Source organism: Dendropsophus ebraccatus, chromosome 4 (genome assembly GCF_027789765.1).
Source record: "Dendropsophus ebraccatus isolate aDenEbr1 chromosome 4, aDenEbr1.pat, whole genome shotgun sequence".
In the NCBI taxonomy this organism is placed as follows: domain Eukaryota; kingdom Metazoa; phylum Chordata; class Amphibia; order Anura; family Hylidae; genus Dendropsophus; species Dendropsophus ebraccatus.
The window spans coordinates 107,206,569-107,226,616 of record NC_091457.1 but is presented as its reverse complement, the minus strand read 5'-3'; the positions used below and the strand labels follow the sequence as shown (position 1 = coordinate 107,226,616).

Here is a 20,048-nt window from a genome sequence, read left to right as displayed (position 1 = left end):
TGAGAAATGTGCTTATTCCCTTGTCCCCATGTTTTGTTATATAAACCAGAACTGGCAGAACTTTTTATTTTACAACAATTAAATTTTGTTTATATGGCTAGTCGCCCTTTGTTCCATCTTTTTCACAAAACGTATTTCTTAACGCTCTCTCTCTTTTGCCTTCCTCAGTTTTACATGACAACTTCTGTTGCCAAACTTCTAAACCACCCCCCATTGCCATTCTTCCTGTTAATCTGTGGTCCCCTGCACCATTCATGGCTTAGTCAGTCTGCCTCATTGGATTTCAGAGCTTGACTAGTTGTGTGAACTTCAAGAGAAGTGACAGCCTACAGATAACTCATTTACCCGAACATTCTGCGTTCAGAGATAGCGGCTACACAGGGCTGTAATTATGGAGACTTCTTTCACTCCTCTCGTTACAATATACCCAGATAGCTTTATACCGGCATTGGCACAAAGATTTGCAACTCTTCTTTCACCTCTGGCTGCAAAATAGCTAATGAAATGCAAGCCGCCCGATAAGCTGTGTGGAAAGAAGAGATTAGGAGACGGATTCGCACTCGGAAGCATCATACAAAAATCCGTGTTGTCAGGGATATAATTGGCGCCCAACTCCAACCTTCTGCTGGGAATGAAATACGTCCGATAAAGAAGTTTTATGCCGCCTCATCCACACTGGGTGGACCTAGAGACCCTTAAGTCTGTCCATGCCATCATTTGAAAGGGTGTCAGGCATAGCGGGGATGCACAATGGAGCTCATCGAGACAGAGCCTTCCACCATTGAGTGACATTGTGACACTACGTTAGGGAACACTTGATGTGTTTTAAAGGGAATAGGAATAGGTGCATATTGTTTAGACCATAAAGGCTCTCGGTTTTAATTTATTTTGACACTGGTCCCTGCCAAAAAGTATCGCTGAAGCCAACAAAGGTGTATTAAATGAAGAGGAAAAAACACAAACATAGCGATACCTGGAATGAAATATAATAAGTGCAGGAATAGAGACTTCATGGTGATCGGCAGCACAGCAGAGCAATTCACATGTAGATTTGGCAACATTTATTTCAATTATCTGGTATTAATATGCGGCCAAGATCCTCTGGCTAGGGAATGTGGATTTTAACTCCAACCCCGACCTCAACCTTGTTAAACTGAACATTATGTAGACATAGTTTAGCTGCATTTTATAGCCCTGGTCCTGGAACCCTTAGACTATATTCACATTGTACTTTTGTAAGTTTAGGTAACCTTTAAAGAATGCTTGAAAAAAAAAACAAAAACAAAAAAACATACACTGTGGTTTTGCAGTCCATTTAATGTATATGTTTTATGGGGGAAAAAGGATGAAAAAATGGATGCAATTGTGTGCAATCCGTTTTGATCCATTTTTCCATTTACTTACATCATACTTTAAAAGTAAGCAGTTAAAAGCGGATATGTTAAATGAAGTGCAAAAACGCAGAGTGAACGTAGCCTTTAAAATACAAGCAAGGTTTCACATCAAACCAAAATATGTTAGAAAGTTGCAGAAAGTTTCATTATACAGTGAGAAATCTTTCTTTATATAAACCAGAAATCCTATACACCTCACCTCTAGACCTGTGATTTAGCAATTCTGCTGAAGTTCTTTTCACCTGGGGATGTATATAAAATATACAAATTCTAATCACAAATGTAAAATTCATTGTGTAATTGCTAGATGTTCCTTTGATCTCTGTTCCGCATTTTCAGAACATTTTACCAGACTATAGCTAAGAGCCATAACAAGCCTTATCACCAGCATCCACATGTCTGCAAATGGTTGAATAGGATAGGCTTCTCTGTGCGGCTGACCATAACCTCCAGACACATTGGCTACTAGTGATCAGCCTCAGCACCATTTCCATCTGACCTTTCTGCTGTCATGATAGAAGCCTGATGGGAACGTGTCTGACAATCCTATTCATGTATGTCACGCTCAGGCTTTAGTCCTTGTCACTAGCGGACTAGCACAAGGACTCTGGTAATGAATAGGGATGGAATGAACTCTCCATACTCCATTATTCTCTTCTCCTTCACTCATAACCTTTAATGAACTGAGTTAGACAAATGGCTTCCATACTGGAGATCAATAAGATTCTTTTAAGGGCCTAAAAGACTGATGACAATGCACAGAGACCTGCAGACAGCTGACAAGAAAGGGGGTACATGCAACAAAGGTCCATCATCCCCATGAAGCTATGATTATGGGACACAGGCTAAGGGTTTTGGTGCTCTCTTGTCTCCAAAAAGGGTTGGGGAAGAACAAGGATATTGGCTCTATAGACACCCAATTCTATAGCTATGCCAGACCTGTGCTCATGGGCACCAACGAATGGCTACCTGTGTGCATGGGCATTGCAGATTCAGAGCTAGAGGTACACTATGGGCTTTATATGGAATAACGCAAGGAAGGGCGGGGGGCTAAGGCCAATTCTGCACAAGATACCATGCATTCTAAGGCTGGCCCTAGCTCTACGTACACCCCTAGAGTAGAACTTGTGTCCTAAGTAATAAGGAACAAATTTAGATAAATGTTAAGCTACACCCCATTTTATTTTCTATTAAATTACAGTAAGTGAGGTTTATAGCCACAAATCAAATTTCTCCATAATGTAGCTGTCTGAGACAAAGTTTCCTTATATATTGTATTAAGATGGTCCACAAAACTAGTGTAGCATGCCACATGGCTGAATCCAGCGTATTCTTGGTAAAACTTTATGTGACACACTAGTGCAAGGTGTATACCCACCCTATGATAAATGTGTAGTGTCCCACCACAGGTGGTTTCCTAAGCTTCATACCACCCAGGTAAAGTAAGTCTATCAGGTTTCTCATTCCCCCTGTGCACAGCTGCAGTGTATATGGTAAGGTTGAGCTATGCGTTGTAGGTTAACTTAACTGTGTCTACACTCTGTACACCACACTCTCTCTCACCTACACTTCCTGTCACCCAGATATAGGGGAGGTAGGGGTTTCCTGTTAGCAGTAAGTTGTGGTCTAGTTAAGGAAGAGTCAAGACCTATTTTGAGAGAGACTAAGAGCACTTATTTGCTGCTAGACCTTAGCAGTTGGGTGACTGTGAAACAGGTCAACCCTTGCCTACGCCGAGGATCTTCAAGTCAGGACAAGCACCCCCAAAGGAAAGGAAGAGGAACTGATCCCCAGTAAAGCAAAACTGCACTAAGCTGACTGTCATGATCGCGCCTGAAAAGGCATCAGTGCCACCCTCTGCTGCGAAGATTAGACCTCTGTGCCAAAGACTGCGATTTTGGCCATAATCTTTCATTTATTTTGTGTTTTGTTTGCCTTTGTTTGTGCCCTGTCTGAACTGTGTCTTATTTCTTCTGGTCTGCTAATTGTTTTCCCTGCCCCACCCGTGTCTGTTCTGCTAAGTTTCTTCTGGTCTTGTATCAGTTAACCTGCCTTTGCCTCAGTGATTGACAGCTGGTCCCTCCTATCATCTTCTGGACTTGATTCCTGGTGTCCTATTTAAGACTTCAGCTTCTGCCTGTGCCTTGCCGGTTATTGACTTAGTCTCTGCCTGCTTGTGGTTCTGTTTCTTTGCTTCTCCTGATTTCTGCCTTGTATCTTTTGACCTCGCTTGCTTGCTGCCTGCCCCCGACCATATTGCCTGTTATTTGACTACTCTTTTGGATCCTGATTTTGTACCTTTGCTGCCAGACTGTTGTGACCCGGATTGCTGACCATTCTTATTGTGTTTGTTCGTTTTGTCTTGTCTATTGTTTCACGTATCCATGCCAGGGATCGCCGTCAAGTTGTCCGCTGCCATTTTAGGGCAGATTGCGGCAATTAGGTAGGGACAGTGGGCGGGGCTGAGCTCAGGGCTCACTGTCTCTGTGTGTTTGGTGTCACCTGGACCTGACACTGACGTACTTTATTGATTACTACGCTCCACTATGTGGGAAAACTTCACTGGTTAGCTCCATCAAGAGGCAAAGGCCTAGGACTCATACTACCACACAAAGCAATGTCCGAGACTGTGTAGACAGAAGGCGGTCAGATATCCAAAGCATAACTAAGCATAAGTATGAGAGTATACTATTTCAACACATATTCCGGCAGAGCTCTAACTACTACTTAGACAAAGGCTCCTATCTGGCCCCCACAGTATATTTGCAAGCAAGTTTTTTTCCTACTAACCTCTACTATAAGAATTTGTCTAAGTGTTCTCTCACACATAAAAGATCCGCTACGAGCTAAGGTCCTGGCAGGTGTCTGAGCCGCCCCCTTAACCCCTTAATCGGCTCCCCCTCCGCTGTGTGTATACATTACCTGTCTCCTTGCCGCACGGGGTCCCGGCTTCCTGCTATGCTCCCAGCCAATCGGTGGCTGTGGCTGGGCAACACACTGATTGGCTGGGTGTCAGAGCAGGAAGCCGGGACCCCGTGCAGCAAGGACACAGGTAATGTATACACACAGCGGAGCAGGAGCATATTAAGGGGTTAAGGGGGCGGCTCAATTACATACTCGCAGCGGACTTTCAGACCTCTGCGAGTACAGTATGTGTTGACAGACACCTGCCAGGACCTTAGCTCATGGCGGATCTCGCTGCAAAATTTGCATCGAGATTTCTGCTGCGAGTCGTTAGGCACCCTAAAGAAGTATTATTATATTTTTGCACTAGCACCTGTGAGCAGTATTGTTCTTAGATTTTGTATTGCACTGAAGCTGTTCCAAGTAAATTTAAAGCACTGATTAAGTCAGTCACACCTGCACCTCACACCAGTTTTACCAAGGTCTGGTGGCTGTGTGTCCATTGGTGAGTATTCACACCGTGACAAGTTTTCCCCTAAACACCAGAGCCCACCAGCATCTAGCACCCCGGGCCACAGCATATGGAAGTAACCTGCACCTCCCCCCAGTTGTGCCCTGTGTATAAGGGTACATTGGGGTTCCTTTATCCCTGTTAAGAGATATTTTTCTTTCCACCCAGTCTCCATAATGAACCCCACTGTTATTTCAATAGGGCTTGTTATCGAAATGCAACTGCTGGTTCATAATTGCCAGATTTTTTTTTTATGGTAAGGGGAGGGAGAGGCGCACCAAGACATTTCTCTATTAGGGCTCCATATAGTCTTTGTATGTGTCAGATGGGCTTTAAAGTCCCCTCAGGTACCAGGCCAGGGTTCAACTTGTTATACCTGAACTATAGCTAGGCCCCTGCCACCAACATCCTATTTCTAACACAGTCTAGCAGAGCTTATCATTTATCCTTGGGCTGCACAGAGCTAATACAGAAAGCGGAGAGATGGTGAGCTCTCTTCATCAGGCCATGGGTTTCTTAGCGGCACATAATACCAGCTCAGCTATTTACCCGGTCCTCTTATCGAAGGCCCCTGATTAGACCTGACAAACAGTCCCCTGTGCTGTGATAATGAAGTTTCAGCCACTTTCCTGACTGTGCAGCTTCTTACTAACAAAGCCAGAGACGTTCCCTCCAGATCCATAGTAAGACCTTGCCCTGCACAGCGGGAAAAGGAGAGTATAGGCTCCCTGTGTCTGATGAGCCTAGTAATGGCTATAGAGCCTTGGCATGATTCGCTTTTATTATTCTACACCCTATATCATCCATTACTGTCTAGTAGTCTGCCACAGCCTGGAAAAAAACAATGGACAAGGTAGAGGCAAAGCTAAACCTTCATGGATGCATGAAATACCCATCAAATACAGACATTTATTAAAGGGGATGTGTGGTGTAGTATGATCTCAGTGATGGTGGAATTGTCGTGACGCCAGTGCTAGTCCAGCACACAGGTGTGATGTTGGTACCTGTTTTAGATATATGGCCAGTTTGTACTGTTCCCCAATGGTCAGTGACCTGCCGGGCTGTGAGGGGTCCCTTGGGCTCCTGTCACGGTAGTCCTGAGTGGCAACTGACCCACCCGGACTATCAGTACCGCCTACTAAAGGGGAAAATGACCCAAGGTCTGTAGCAGAGATGTATAGGTGCTGGTACAAGGAGTCCCAGTGAAATAAATAGAACAGCTTTACTGTACAGTCTCTTGAGAATACAGAACGCTTTGACAGTGGATAGTTTATCTTGTTACAAACTTTAGTGCTTCACTGGATCTGTGCTGAATACAATTGTAAGTGCAGAATACAATTGAGGTAGTTGTAGTGGTGCTTAGATAGTTTAGAGTAGAGTGGAGCAGCGCAGAGGAAAGGAATTTGTCAAGAGAGTCCCAACCCAAGGTAGTACTCAGGGCTGTATTTACCACTAGGCACCCGTGGTCCGGTGCCTAGGGCAGCACCTTGCAGGGGGGCAGCACCAGGGAGGAGGGGGACAGAAATTTTTTTTATTTTTTTTATTTTTTTTATTTTTTTAGTTTCCCTCCTCCCGTTCAGACTTGCCAGTAAATCTGGTGTCTTTTCCAGGGGGGTGGGGGGTATGGTGGTATTGGTCAGGTCTGGTATAGCCAATAGGTGCGTGTAGATGGGGCGTCTTCAGGTTTAGTGCCTAGGGCAGCAGCAACTGTTAATACAGCCCTGGTAGTACTGTGCTCTGCCAGAACTTGAGAAGAATACTTGAGAGATACTTGAGAGTGAGAAGTAACTTGTGCCCGTGTTTAGACTGTTGCCTGATCACCTTCTGCCCTACAGTGTCAAGTTACCTGTCCTAATTGGGTGACAAAAAAAAACAGCCATGGTTACCTGGGTGAAGCTAAGTGTTTGAGCCTTCTTGGTAATACCTGCTCTGCGAGATACTGTAGGATACATAGACCCTCTGGTTGCTTTTTCCTATCCAGGCTAGTTCCTCTGTGTTTTTAGGATACTGCCCTGCACTTTGTAGAGTGGTTCTCGGCGTGGGCTGGGTTTATCCCTGACTTTCTCCCTCTGTAGTGTCTAGCACTGCATAGTAGACATATGAGATAGACTGAAGAAATTGAGTGTCTCTGGCTGCTTAATACGTGTGTCTTACTACCTCGCTTCACAATAGACTAGACAAGACTGAACTGTCCTGGAAAAGTCAGGCTACAGCAGGGACGTCCGCTCTATGTGACTTCCTCCCACAAGAATCTGAGTAAGACTGAGCTACTCCCACCTCCTCCCACAGGGCAAAACTCCTCCTACAGGGGCTTTCTAGTGTGCCTCCCTGGGATTGGTGGAGAGGTGTGTGTATAAAGAAAAGAAGAAGAGTATTAGGGTATAGAAGAAGAGTATCTCTGTTGGTCAATAAAATACATCATATACATATGTATAAGGAACAGTAACCCCTTGCTCACTACAGCTGTGCAATACAGATGTAGCCAGGCTTAACATGAGTAGTAGCCAGGGTTAACTTGATCCCTGACGCAGCAATTGTGTCAGGGAGCTATGTTAAGTCAATTAGAAAGTTGAGTTAAACGCGTTACTGTGATCAAGTTAACCCTGGCTATTAATCAGCCTGGCTACATTTGTAGATAAAAGCTTACATACAAAACACTGCCATCTAGTGGTGAAATAACGGACTACCTTCATTACCACTTGGCTTGGGGAAAAAAAGCTTTTACGACAATATTGATACCTTTGGCTGAAACCTGATGCCTTACAGAAAGTGGTGGTGTCAAATTGAAGCCCCAGAATCTTTTCCCTTACTATGGCACATTAAGCAGTGTGCATGTGAAAGCATTTTCTGATAATTTACTTGCTGAGGGATTTGTTTATGCAGTCTCTGTGTCAAACCCATATGAGTTTTCTCATGTGAACATACCCTTATAGTTTATGATCATTCTGTTCTTGCTGTAATGGAAATCATCACTTAGGCTGGCTTCTTGCTGAGCCTGTGCTTTTAAACAGCAACTAATCTGAGAAAGAAAATTAGCAGTGTAAAGTATATAGGAGTAGCAAAGCTGAAAGCTGAGACTTGGATAAGGCTCAGCGGACAACGGAAAGTGCTGTTAAGCCAACTTTGCGGTAATAGACAATTGTTGCATTGTAACGTGTTTGTTAGTAGCCAAGCAAACATTTGAGCCTCAAAGTAAGTGAACTTTAAAAGAGTACTCCAGGCAAAGGGGTGGGGGGGGGGGGGGCATAATAAAGAAGCTCTACCTACCTGACCCCATGCTGCCACAGCACTGTGTCAACAATCTGAAGACACTTTACCAATAACTGCACAATGTTGCCTGGATTATTGGCAACATTGCACTGCTTTTAGTAACTGCATGGGGAATACTGTAGTTTGTGGGAGCTAGAGAAAAGCCCGCGGACTGCCTGGAAAATATGGATATTTCCATGGGCAGGCCTGCTAAACAGCTCAGATATCACCACTGGTTGTGACACATTGAAATAAATTGTCATGGCCTGTGAAAGGTAAGGCTAGGGAAGATGCTAAAATAATGTAGAGTCCCATGCCTTGATCATCTCGGCGAGAAGCAGACCCAACAGTTCCAACCTCCCTTCCTCCCTGGTTGTTGTGGTGGTTTACAAGCTCGACAACAAATCTGGGTTAGTGAATAGATTTAGATGTATTCTGGATTGGTCTGTGGTCACGGCTGTACAGCTACATAAGGGGTTATTTTCTGGTGTCATAGCACCTAGGGTGCAGAAGGTCCTTAAAGTTGAAGGTTTAAGTTGGTTAGGGATGGGAGAGTTCATCCTGAGATTCGACCCACCCCCTCAATTATAGTTGCAATAATTATTACTGGTCTTACTGGTCTCACAAAGGTGTAACACCCAAGAGTGGAAGGTAGAAGGCATGATAGCCAATATTGATACGGTGCCTCCAAGCCTGGTGAGGCAAAATTACTTGGTCAATGTTTCAAATGAAGCATCAAATTTGTTGTTACTGTCAAGAAGTTACTTAAAGAGTACCTGACACTAAAAACAACTTTTGAAATGTCACCAGACATGTCAAAAGTTATTGATACCACCAGATCTCCGAGGGAGAGAACGCAGCAGCAGCATAATCCACACCCTGACCACCGGCTCTCAGCGTCAAAGTAGTCTCATAGACTAACATTAACAGACAGACCCGGGAGTGAATGTGTCAGCTGCTGCAGTCTCTTCCTGGCTTTTAACTTATGACATGTCAAAAGTTATTTTTGATGACAGGTACACTTTTAGTCATTTAATGTTTGCAATGTAGATTCTATATTTGTATCTATATATAATTAAATATTCAGTGCACTGGCCAAAATTATCCAATCCAGGTGTACATGGGAATTCTTTGGAAAACTTGGTTCATTGGTTTCGAGGGGTGTAGTATTACAATATCAAAGTTGAGACTCTACTACGCCTAAAACAACTCATCTCTCTGTGTAATAGTGCCGTGGCCCGGGTTGCTAGTTAAAGTGTTTAGGCAGCAGGTGGGCTCTGGTGTTTGTGGGGCTCATACTTCTCTTGTCACGGTTACCAGGAGTGGTGATACACACCCCCGGACACATGGGCACCGGACCTTGAGAGAAGACTGGTGTTGAAAGGGTTGTGTAAGTGCCCTGTAGGGGCCCTTGTGTAATTAGTACAGTACTCTGTCAGGATTGTAGTGTACATACTTGAAACTTGAAAGTAGAAAAACCTTGTCCTCAGGTACATTTTTATGATCTCTGCATATATGACCGCCTTCTGCTTAACCAGTTCAGTGGCCGCCAAGCTAGAAAGCACGAGTCACAGGTCCCTGTCTCTGGGCGTAGCTAATTCCTGAAGGTTTCCCCAGGTAGTCCAGCTTTGTCATTAGGATACTTCGGCTATCTGCAACTGTGTCCTATATGGGATGGGGGGACTGTCCTGTCGTTAAGAAGGATCCCAGACATAGATTACGGGTACCCCACTTACAGGGTTCTAACAGAACATGGCTGTGGTATCAGTGTCTCATAAGAAAATATGGTTAAGTCCTGTTAAGGGCTCTGGCCTAAGCCAGGCCCATGTAGTCACTGCAGCAGGAACTCTTGGCTGTTGTCTGTCTCCCATGTACTGAAACTAACTGAAGACCCAACTACAAAAGACGTCCCCACCTGGAACCACCTGACTGTCCCAGGTTTGGTCTAAGTTCTATTTATGAACCAGTTTTCGACAGGTGGATATTTTTAGATGCAACTTTTTTTAATCTGCCTGTTTTAAGTATTCAACCAAAAGTTCGCATAATCCGGAATTAGCGCCCAATTTATCATTTGCGACTTTTCGCATAAACAGGTGCAAGCTTACGTCTGGTCTGAACCAGGTGAATAAAACTGCGAAATTTTTTCATAGTTGCGCCTTTTTGCACCTTTTTATTTAGATGCATTTACTATGGCAGTGCTACATGTTAATGAATCAGTCACAAGTAGGGATGGTCCGAACCTGCCGAGGTTTGGGTTCGTATGAACCTGAATGCTCGGCAGCAGATTGCCTCTGTCTGCCTGCTCCATGGAGCGGGCGGATACAGCAGGAGGAACGCCTGAAAAACTGGGATACAGCCTATGGCTGCACGGAGCGGGCAGACAGCAGGAATCATTACCGAGGGTTCAGGTTCGTACGAACCCGAACCGAACTCGGTTCGCACCATCCCTAGTCACAAGATATTAGAACAAAATACACAACAATCCCCATTAGAATAGTCGCACTTATTAGACTCCTTAGTAAATGTCCCCCATAGTGTCTGGAGTGGAAATTGCAGCTCCCAGCTCTTGGTGTGACACCTTACAGAGAAACTTTTTCAAACACAGTAAAGAACTTAGTGTACCCCCCACCCTGTACTGGGACACTACCTCTGCTCCCTTCTACGGGCTACACGGAGGTCGGTTCTCGCTTGCTCCTAATATTGTGCAGTGTTATAGTACCCTTAGCCCACTCCTTCTAAAAAAACTCCTCTCTAACAGACTAGCAAAGAACTGCTAAATATAAAATCCAAGCTCATTACACTTGACAAGTCAAGGTTTGCTGCAACTAACAAACTCCTCTCTCCCAACCATTGCTTCTGCAGACACTTTCTTCTGTAACGATTTCCCATTAATTGCCCTGGTAATAAATTTGCCCCTATCCCTGTTCCTCTTGATAAGGAATTTAATATTGAATGAGGTTTTCACAGCCACAAGTGCAATGTTTCATCTTCCCCTCTGCAAATCAGAGCAATGTGAAAGATTTATTACCCAGCCAGAGTTTTCAAGAAATCAATGGAGGGCGTCTCCGCCTATAAATCTGATGGAGTTTTTTTCATGTAAGGTGAATGGAGCCAACGTATGCAGATTATGTGCAGGCGCAGGCCAATGAGTTTTGCACTACATGGTTTAGTCAAGTGCTACTTAGTTTATGCACATTCAGGAGCCACTGGTCTATCTTCCTGTACCCTGCAAACAGCGGATTCTACCAGGCGAAGCTGTGGCTAGCAAGACCAACATTACATATGAAATTAGGATGGGCTGAGGCAGTTTAGTGGAGCTACAAATATGATAGAAAATAGCAATGACTCCCTCTGGAAACCCCCAGTAAAGTGTGTAGCTAGATTGTATGTGGAGCACCATCTAATGTTATGGTACAGACAAGCCACACACTGGTACAATGGTAAACTGAAACAGTCTTTACAGAGTTGAATGCATCTACAATATGGGATTTTAGGTTTCCTGAGCTCACAATGAATACATATAGATGGAGCAGCTGTGAAAGTGAAGCAGGATAGTGGGGTTCCACTCCCCTTCGATGGATCATACTAGCATTACACTGGTTGGCTCCCAATGGATTCCCAAGAAAAGTGCTCGAGCTGCCGACATCATGGTGCAGGTTCTATAAAGAAGTGTATGCATTGTCCCAGAACAGAGTTCCTTCTTTTGTTGTTTCCTTCAAAGTGTATCTTTATATCTGAGTCAGTCAATAAGCTTTTGCCTCTGTTCTGGAAAACTACGGTCCACTGGAAACTGTGTATATTGTGTCACCCCTCTCAGTATTCAGGTCTGTTATTTCAGCTGCTATCCCTCGTGCCCATACCGTGACATACCATCAGGCAAATGGCTAACCAGGTCCCTGCCCAGTACTACCACCTACTACTACTCTCAGTGGAGTGGCCCAGCGCATGTAGCTAAGGCAGCTACCCTGCTCCTAGGCCTGGCCTTCAGTCCTAAAAGGTCCCAGGGTAGCTATTGGATACATGTCCACCTCCTCAACACAAGCTCTACTTTATTTTTGTCAGCTAGCTATTGGGATGAATATTCTCCTCAGGGCTTGTTTACCCCCACGCAAACCTAGGTTTATGTTTAACTCCTTACTCACAGAAAAAACAGGAATAATGATTAAAAAGCGAAAATTAGAGCAGCATGTTATAAAACCAGTAAGGTACAAAGACATATGACATTAAAGGGGTATTCCCCCAAAATCTTTTTTGCAGAGTTAAATAGCCCACCCATAGCTCAATATATTGCTCAAAGCAAGTAATTACCTGTTTTGAGCCATTTTTGAGCTATTTCTGCCTATTCACCCCTCAGTTTTTACAAAATGAGCTAAAGGGAGTTCAGGCCGACAAGCTCCTTCCTCCTGGCCCCCGCCTTTGGAGCCGGGATCACGTGTCCTCCTCTCTCTTCAATAGGATGACAGGCCGCTCCCTCCGCTGGCTCTGTGACAGGGAAGCAGCATGTGTGAAGAGAACACCACAGCCGACAGGCTGCTGAACTGTGTTATCAGGTCATGAATCAATCAGTGTGTGCGTGTGTCAGCTGCAGAGTTCTCTGTAGCACAGGCTGTGTGGTGACCTGTGACCTCTGCCCGGCCATGTGCGTCCTCCCTCCTCCTCAACCTCCCCTCGCAGCATCCAGCCCCTGCTGTAGTACTGCTGATACATCTACAATTCCCCCTGTTGCTAATCCCCCCCACTATCCATCCACATCAGAGGCTCTGTGACCTGATATATTGTTATGTCAATGGACAGCAGCTTGCTGGGACCTATAGTTCTACACAATATATCAGGACACACAGTTTCTGATTTGGACTGAAAGCAGCTTGCTGGGGCCTGTAGTTCTACAGAAGTTCTGTGACCTGATATATTGTGTAGAACCACAGGCCCCAGTAAGCTACTATCAGGGCCGGCCTTAGGGTAAATGGCGCCCTGTGCGAACCTTTTTTTCGGCGCCCCCCCCAAACATACACACCTTTAAAGGTAACATAAAGCTCCTTCAGCCTCCAAGCCCTCCAGACAACACCCATGACCCGACCATACACACAACTACCCCCAGCCATTCACACAACTAGCCCCGCAAAACACACAACTACCTTACCCCTCAGCCATACACACAACTACCCCCCCCCCCGGCCATACATGCAACTACCCCTCCACCATTCACACATCTACAACAACCAACCCCCCTGGCCATACACACAACTACCCCCAGATCCATTCACCAAACTACCCCCCAGCCATACACACAACTACCACCCCCAGCCCTCCACACAACTACCACACCCAGCTCCCCAAATTCAGACACTCAGACAGACAGGCACACACACACACACGACAGAGCTATGTACACACACACACACACACACACACACACACATGACAGAGCTATGCACACACACACACAGACACATGACAGAGCTATGTACACACACATGCACGCACACACACACGACAGACCTATGTACACACAGACAAATGACAGAGCTATGTACACACACACACATGACAGACCTATGTACACACACAGACACATGACAGAGCTATGTACACACACTGAGACAGACACATGACAGAGCTATGTACACACAGACACATGACAGAGCTATGTACACACACACGCACACACACACGACAGACCTATGTACACACAGACAAATGACAGAGCTATGTAAACACACACACGACAGACCTATGTACACACACACAGACACATGACAGAGCTATGTACACACACACACACACATGACAGAGCTATGTACACACACACAACAGAGCTATGTACACACACACACACACACACACGACAGAGCTATGTACACACACACACGACAGAGCTATGTACACACACACACACACACACGACAGAGCTATGTACACACACACACGACAGAGCTATGTACACACACACACACACACGACAGAGCTATGTACACACACACACATGACAGAGCTATGTACACACTAGGGCTCCTCATCACACACTATAGCAGCCTCCAGTGTATACAGGGCTCCTCATCACACACTATGGCAGCCTCCAGTGTATACAGGGCTCCTCATCACACACTATAGCAGCCTCCAGTGTATACAGGGCTCCTCATCACACACTATGGCAGCCTCCTCAGTGTATACAGGGCTCCTCATCACACACTATGGCAGCCTCCAGTGTATATAGGGCTCCTCATCACACACTATGGCAGCCTCCAGTGTATACAGGGCTCCTCATCACATACTATGGCAGCCTCCTCAGTGTATACAGGGCTCCTCATCACACACTATGGCAGCCTCCAGTGTATACAGGGCTCCTCATCACACACTATGGCAGCCTCCTCAGTGTATACAGGGCTCCTCATCACACACTATGGCAGCCCCCTCAGTGTATACAGGGCTCCTCATCACACACTATGGCAGCCTCCAGTGTATACAGGGCTCCTCATCACACACTATGGCAGCCCCCTCAGTGTATACAGGGCTCCTCATCACACACTATGGCAGCCTCCAGTGTATACAGGGCTCCTCATCACACACTATGGCAGCCTCCTCAGTGTATACAGGGCTCCTCATCACACACTATGGCAGCCTCCTCAGTGTATACAGGGCTCCTCATCACACACTATGGCAGCCTCCAGTGTATACAGGGCTCCTCATCACACACTATGGCTGCCTCCTCAGTGTATACAGGGCTCCTCATCACACACTATGGCAGCCTCCTCAGTGTATACAGGGCTCCTCATCACACACTATGGCAGCCTCCAGTGTATACAGGGCTCCTCATCACACACTATGGCAGCCCCCTCAGTGTATAAAGGGCTCCTCATCACACACTATGGCAGCCCCCAGTGTATACAGGGCTCCTCATCACACACTATGGCAGCCTCCTCAGTGTATACAGGGCTCCTCATCACACACTATGGCAGCCTCCTCAGTGTATACAGGGCTCCTCATCACACACTATGGCAGCCTCCTCAGTGTATACAGGGCTCCTCATCACACACTATGGCAGCCCCCTCAGTGTATACAGGGCTCCTCATCACACACTATGGCTGCCCCCTCAGTGTATACATGCCAGTGTGTGGTGTGTACAGCTGCAGTCATTCTTTATGTACAGGAAGCACAGCGCTCACCTTTCCCCTCAGCTAAGAGCAGCATTCCCGGGTGACAGCGGGGGGGGGGGGGGGGGGGGGGGGGGGTTCAGCACATCTAACTTCCATAGATGTGCAGAGCAGCTCTCTGTCTGCCAGAGCGCCCCCTAGCTGGCCGGGAGTGCACAGGTCGCACACCCCAAAGGCCGACCCTGGCTGCTATCCATCCACATCACAATATATCAGGTCACAGAGCTTCTGTAAAACTACAGGTCCCAGCAAGCAGCAGGAAGCACTGCATGATGGGAAATGTAGTTTCCTGACCAGCACCATCTTGCATGTATATATTGGCTTTTAGAAAAACCTTTTCTCAGGAATGGCAGCAGCTAGAAAGACAGGAGACGGCTCAAAATACTCAGGGGGACTTGGGAAGACCAGCTAGGTTTGAGAGCATTTCATTTTTTTAGCTCTTGAGGGAATACCCCTTTAAGGCACCAAAATGGAACACATGGCATACGGCACAGACAGGGTTGGATCCAGTCCACTACCTAAACCCTGTTATAAGGGACAGGGACGGCCTTCGGGGTGTGCGACCTGTGCGCTTGCACAGGGCGCTTCAATCCCGGCCAGCTGGGGGGGCGCTCCGACAGACAGAGAGATGCACTGCACATTTAACTACAAATAGAAGTTAGATGTGCTGTGTTTCTGTCAGAGCTCCAGCAGAAACACAGCACATGCAGGGCACATCTGGGCAGATGCCAGAGGGGCTGCTCCCTGCATTGCCTGGTCTCCTCTGCCTCCCTAATCTGCTTTGCATCCTGCCTGCACTTTTCTCTGTACAAGGCTGTGTGGTACAGATGCAGGTAATGGTCCTCCATAATACAGGGGGCGCTGTTGGGGCCTCTAAACTACACTCCCCCTAGTGTCCTCCCTGCACAGCTTACCACAGCCAGCTCCTGCAGTGAATGTAATTATCCCTGGGCTGCTTCCCTGTGTCCTGCAGTGGGTGGGAGAAGGAAAGGGGTGGGAGTTGCTGCTGCTGAAGCTGTGAGTTGCAGCCCTCTCCTATACTGTGCCCTATCCTCTCCTATACTGTGCCCCCATCCTCTCCTATACTGTGCCCCCATCCTCTCCTATACTGTGCCCCCATCCTCTCCTATACTGTGCCCTATCCTCTCCTATACTGTGCCCTATCCTCTCCTATACTGTGCCCCCATCCTCTCCTATACTGTGCCCCCATCCTCTCCTATACTGTGCTCCCATCCTCTCCTATACTGTGCCCTATCCTCTCCTATACTGTGCCCCCATCCTCTCCTATACTGTGCCCCCATCCTCTCCTATACTGTGCCCCCATCCTCTCCTATACTGTGCCCCCATCCTCTCCTATACTGTGCCCCCATCCTCTCCTATACTGTGCCCTATCCTCTCCTATACTGTGCTCCTATACTGTGCCCCTATCCTCTCCTATACTGTGCCCCCATCCTCTCCTATACTGTGCCCCCCATCCTCTCCTATACTGTGCCCCCATCCTCTCCTATACTGTGCCCCCATCCTCTCTTATACTGTGCCCCCATCCTCTCCTATACTGTGCCCTATCCTCTCCTATACTGTGCCCCCATCCTCTTCTATACTGTGCCCCCATCCTCTCCTATACTGTGCCCCCATCCTCTCCTATACTGTGCCCTATCCTCTCCTATACTGTACCCCCAACGGCCCAACCTCTCCTATACTGTGCCCCCATCCTCTTCCAGATCATAGGTAATGGGCTGCTGTCCTGCTGCCTCAGTAAGTGTATGTGTGTATATATGTGTGTACATCATGTGTGCACATAGATGTGTATGTATATCTATATTTGCAGTGTCTGTGTAAGTCTGCATATGGATGTGTATGTATGTCTGTGTATGCAGTGTGTGTATATGCAATTTGTATATGCAATTTGTGGCTATGTTGGTGTCCGTATGTGTGTGCGAACGCATACTGTATAACTGTGTGCAGTGTGTGTATGTCTGTGTGTATGCAGTGTATATGTGTATATGGATGTGTATGTATGTATGTCTGTATACGCAATATGTGGCTATGTTGGTGTGAAAATGGATGTCTACTGTATATGCAGTGTGTGTGCACATATAACTGTGCGTATGTATGTATTTGTATGTGCAGTCTGTGTGCATATGGATATGTATGTATATCGGTGTGTATGTAGTTTGTGTCTGTGTCCATATAGATGTGTATATGCAGTGTGTGTTTGTGTGTCAGTGTGCATGTGTGTGTGTGTGTGTGTGTGTGTGTGTGTGCTTCTTCTGTATTACAAAAAGGCGCACATCAGCCAGGTGCAGATCGGAGCATATGAGGACTGCTATTTCTGGTGAGCTGATACATATTGACATGTATGTGTATGTGCAGTGTGTCTCAGTGTGCATATCGAGGTGTGGTTTTTGAATATGCATTATGCAGCAAGGGTATAGTATATATTTAGGGAAACAGTAGGTAGAAAAAAAGTGCACCATGCATGGATTGTTTTTTTCCTAACCACAGCATAGAAACACAGTAAAATGAATGAATTGAGCAGACTGACACCCCCCCATCCTTCCCCCAGATGAGCACATCATACAGTACATTTGCGCAAACCAGCAAGTGGGCCTTTACGGTTTTAAATGCTTAAATGCCAGGGCTGAATCTCAGTTTTAGTCCGGCCCTGAGCACATCTAACTTCTATTTGTAGTTAGATGTGCAGTGCAGCTCTCTGCCGTAGCGCCCCTGGCCGCCCTCCTCCTGCAGCGCTCAGCTCCTCTCCTCCTCTGCGCTGCGTCGGAGCATGACGTCACTCGGACCGCACGTCCAGCCAATCAGTAAGGGGACGTGCAGTCTGGGTGACATCATGCCATGCCGACGCTCAGGAAAGATAACTCTCGGCGGGGGTGATGGTTGTGTGGGGGGAAGGCCGGGTGTGTGGGGGGGCTGGGCGTGGTAGTTGTTTGGGAGGGCTGGGGGTAATAGTTGTGTGTGTGTGTGGGGGGGGGGGCTGGGGGTCATAGTTGTGTGTGTGGGGGGGGCTGGGGGTGATAATTGTGTGGGTGGGGGGGCTGGGAATGATAGTTGTGTGTGGGGGGCTGGGGGTAAGAAGCTGTGTGTGTTGGGGTGCTGGGGGTGGTAGTTTGTGTGTGGGGGGGGGGGCTGGGGTGATAGTTGTGGGGGAGGGCTGGGGGTGGTAGTTGTTTGGGAGGCTGTAGTTGGGTGGGGGCTGTATTTTGGGAGGCTGTTGGTGTTAGTTGTTTGGGGGGGCTGGGGGTGGTAGTTTTGGGAGGAGTTGGGGTAGTAGTGGTGTGAATGGCTGGGGTAGTTGTGTGTATGGCGGCGGGGGGGGGGGGGGTCGGGTGATGTGGGTTGTCTGGAGGCATGGGAGGCTGAAGAAGCTTTATATTAACTTAAAGGGGGGGGGGGGGTGAAAAAAATGGTTCGCCAAGGGAGCCATTTACCCTAAAGCCGGCCCTGATGAGGGGCACTATCTCATGCATCTTTCTGCTGACCCCACACTGCTTTACCATCTATTTAAGGAAACAATAACAAAGGATAGGTCACTGGGTCCTTTCTCTCCTGCTGCTTGTATGGTCACTTTTATTAGGTATGGGTAAAGGTAGCTAAAAATCTGAATGCCAAGGGAGTGACACTAAGAGGCCTCTTGGAATGACTGACAGGGACTTGAGGGGAAGAGGAAGGAGAGCCCAGGTTACCGGTTTATGCAATTACACAGGCTTGTAGGCCCAGAAAGGAGCCCAGGAGACCAGGCTGCAAGCTCATAAACAGATTCTTATTTTATAGTCACAGTGCGTTTCAAGACAGGCTTTCAAGACAGTAGCTCAGGGCTATACTCAGTAAGAGATATCCAGCATTCTCTTATTGCCTGTCATTGGAAAACATCATTCAGAAACATTTTTATCCCTTCTTGTAGCTGATATTCCAACAATGTGACAACAGATATACATACTGTAACTGTTACTATTGACTGGTGAGTGATGGATGGTCACATACTGTATGTGTAGATCAACCTTGTTAATACGTCAGCTGTGTGTAAATCGCAGTGCTCCAATTCTGAAACGCGTCAGCCTATGGTGTTTTCACAGGACTTTTTTATTTTTTATTTAGCGCCATCTTTCTCCTGGACTTAGTACATAGACTGATAGAAGGAACAGAGTGAAATGGTTTTATTTCCAAAGAGCTAGCAATCTATCTATGAGAAGTACAAGAGACCACGTTAATGTTGTTTAATGCAAAGGTGGCAGCATACAGGACAAGAGCCACAGTAACATCACAAGCAGCTTTGGATATGGCTGAAGTCTCCTGACTCTGTATTTTTTATGCCTCAGACAACACAAGGAAAGCTGTGCCCGGCCCTTGGCACAGAATAGCATGGCAGAGTACATTTGCCTTGTTTATGTGGGGATTACGCAGCAGGATTTATGGGGTGTTAGACTGGCTTAATGCACATGTTTGTAAAGCAATATTGATAATTATACATGCCATAAATCTTCCGGGCAGGTCTGCAGAAGGCCCAGGGTGATATATGGCTGTCTGCTCGATGGCTGAGAAACAAAGGCAAAGGCAGCAGATGTATTAACCCTCTGCCTGTTCTCCTCTGTGTGACTGACAACCCAGATCACGAGGCGTGTAGCCACTTATGCCCTGAATATATAGACAGTGCAGTCCCCTTAGTCTGACATCTGATAATCCAGACATTTCCAACTAAATACTGGCACAGAACAACAAGATAATGTGAAATCAATCTTACTATAAGTCTATGAGGAAGGAGAGTTGAAGTCATTATTGGCTGTTGGATCCTGATTATGGATAGTATACTGTAGTAGATGTTAC

General features: G+C 46.6%; 1 protein-coding gene across 1 annotated transcript in view; it reads right to left on the bottom strand.

Moving 5' to 3' along the window:
• The window catches only part of GRM7 (glutamate metabotropic receptor 7), a 319,156-nt gene that overhangs the window by 89,700 nt on the left and 209,408 nt on the right, over positions 1-20,048 (bottom strand). The gene's annotated exons all lie outside the window — the stretch shown is intronic.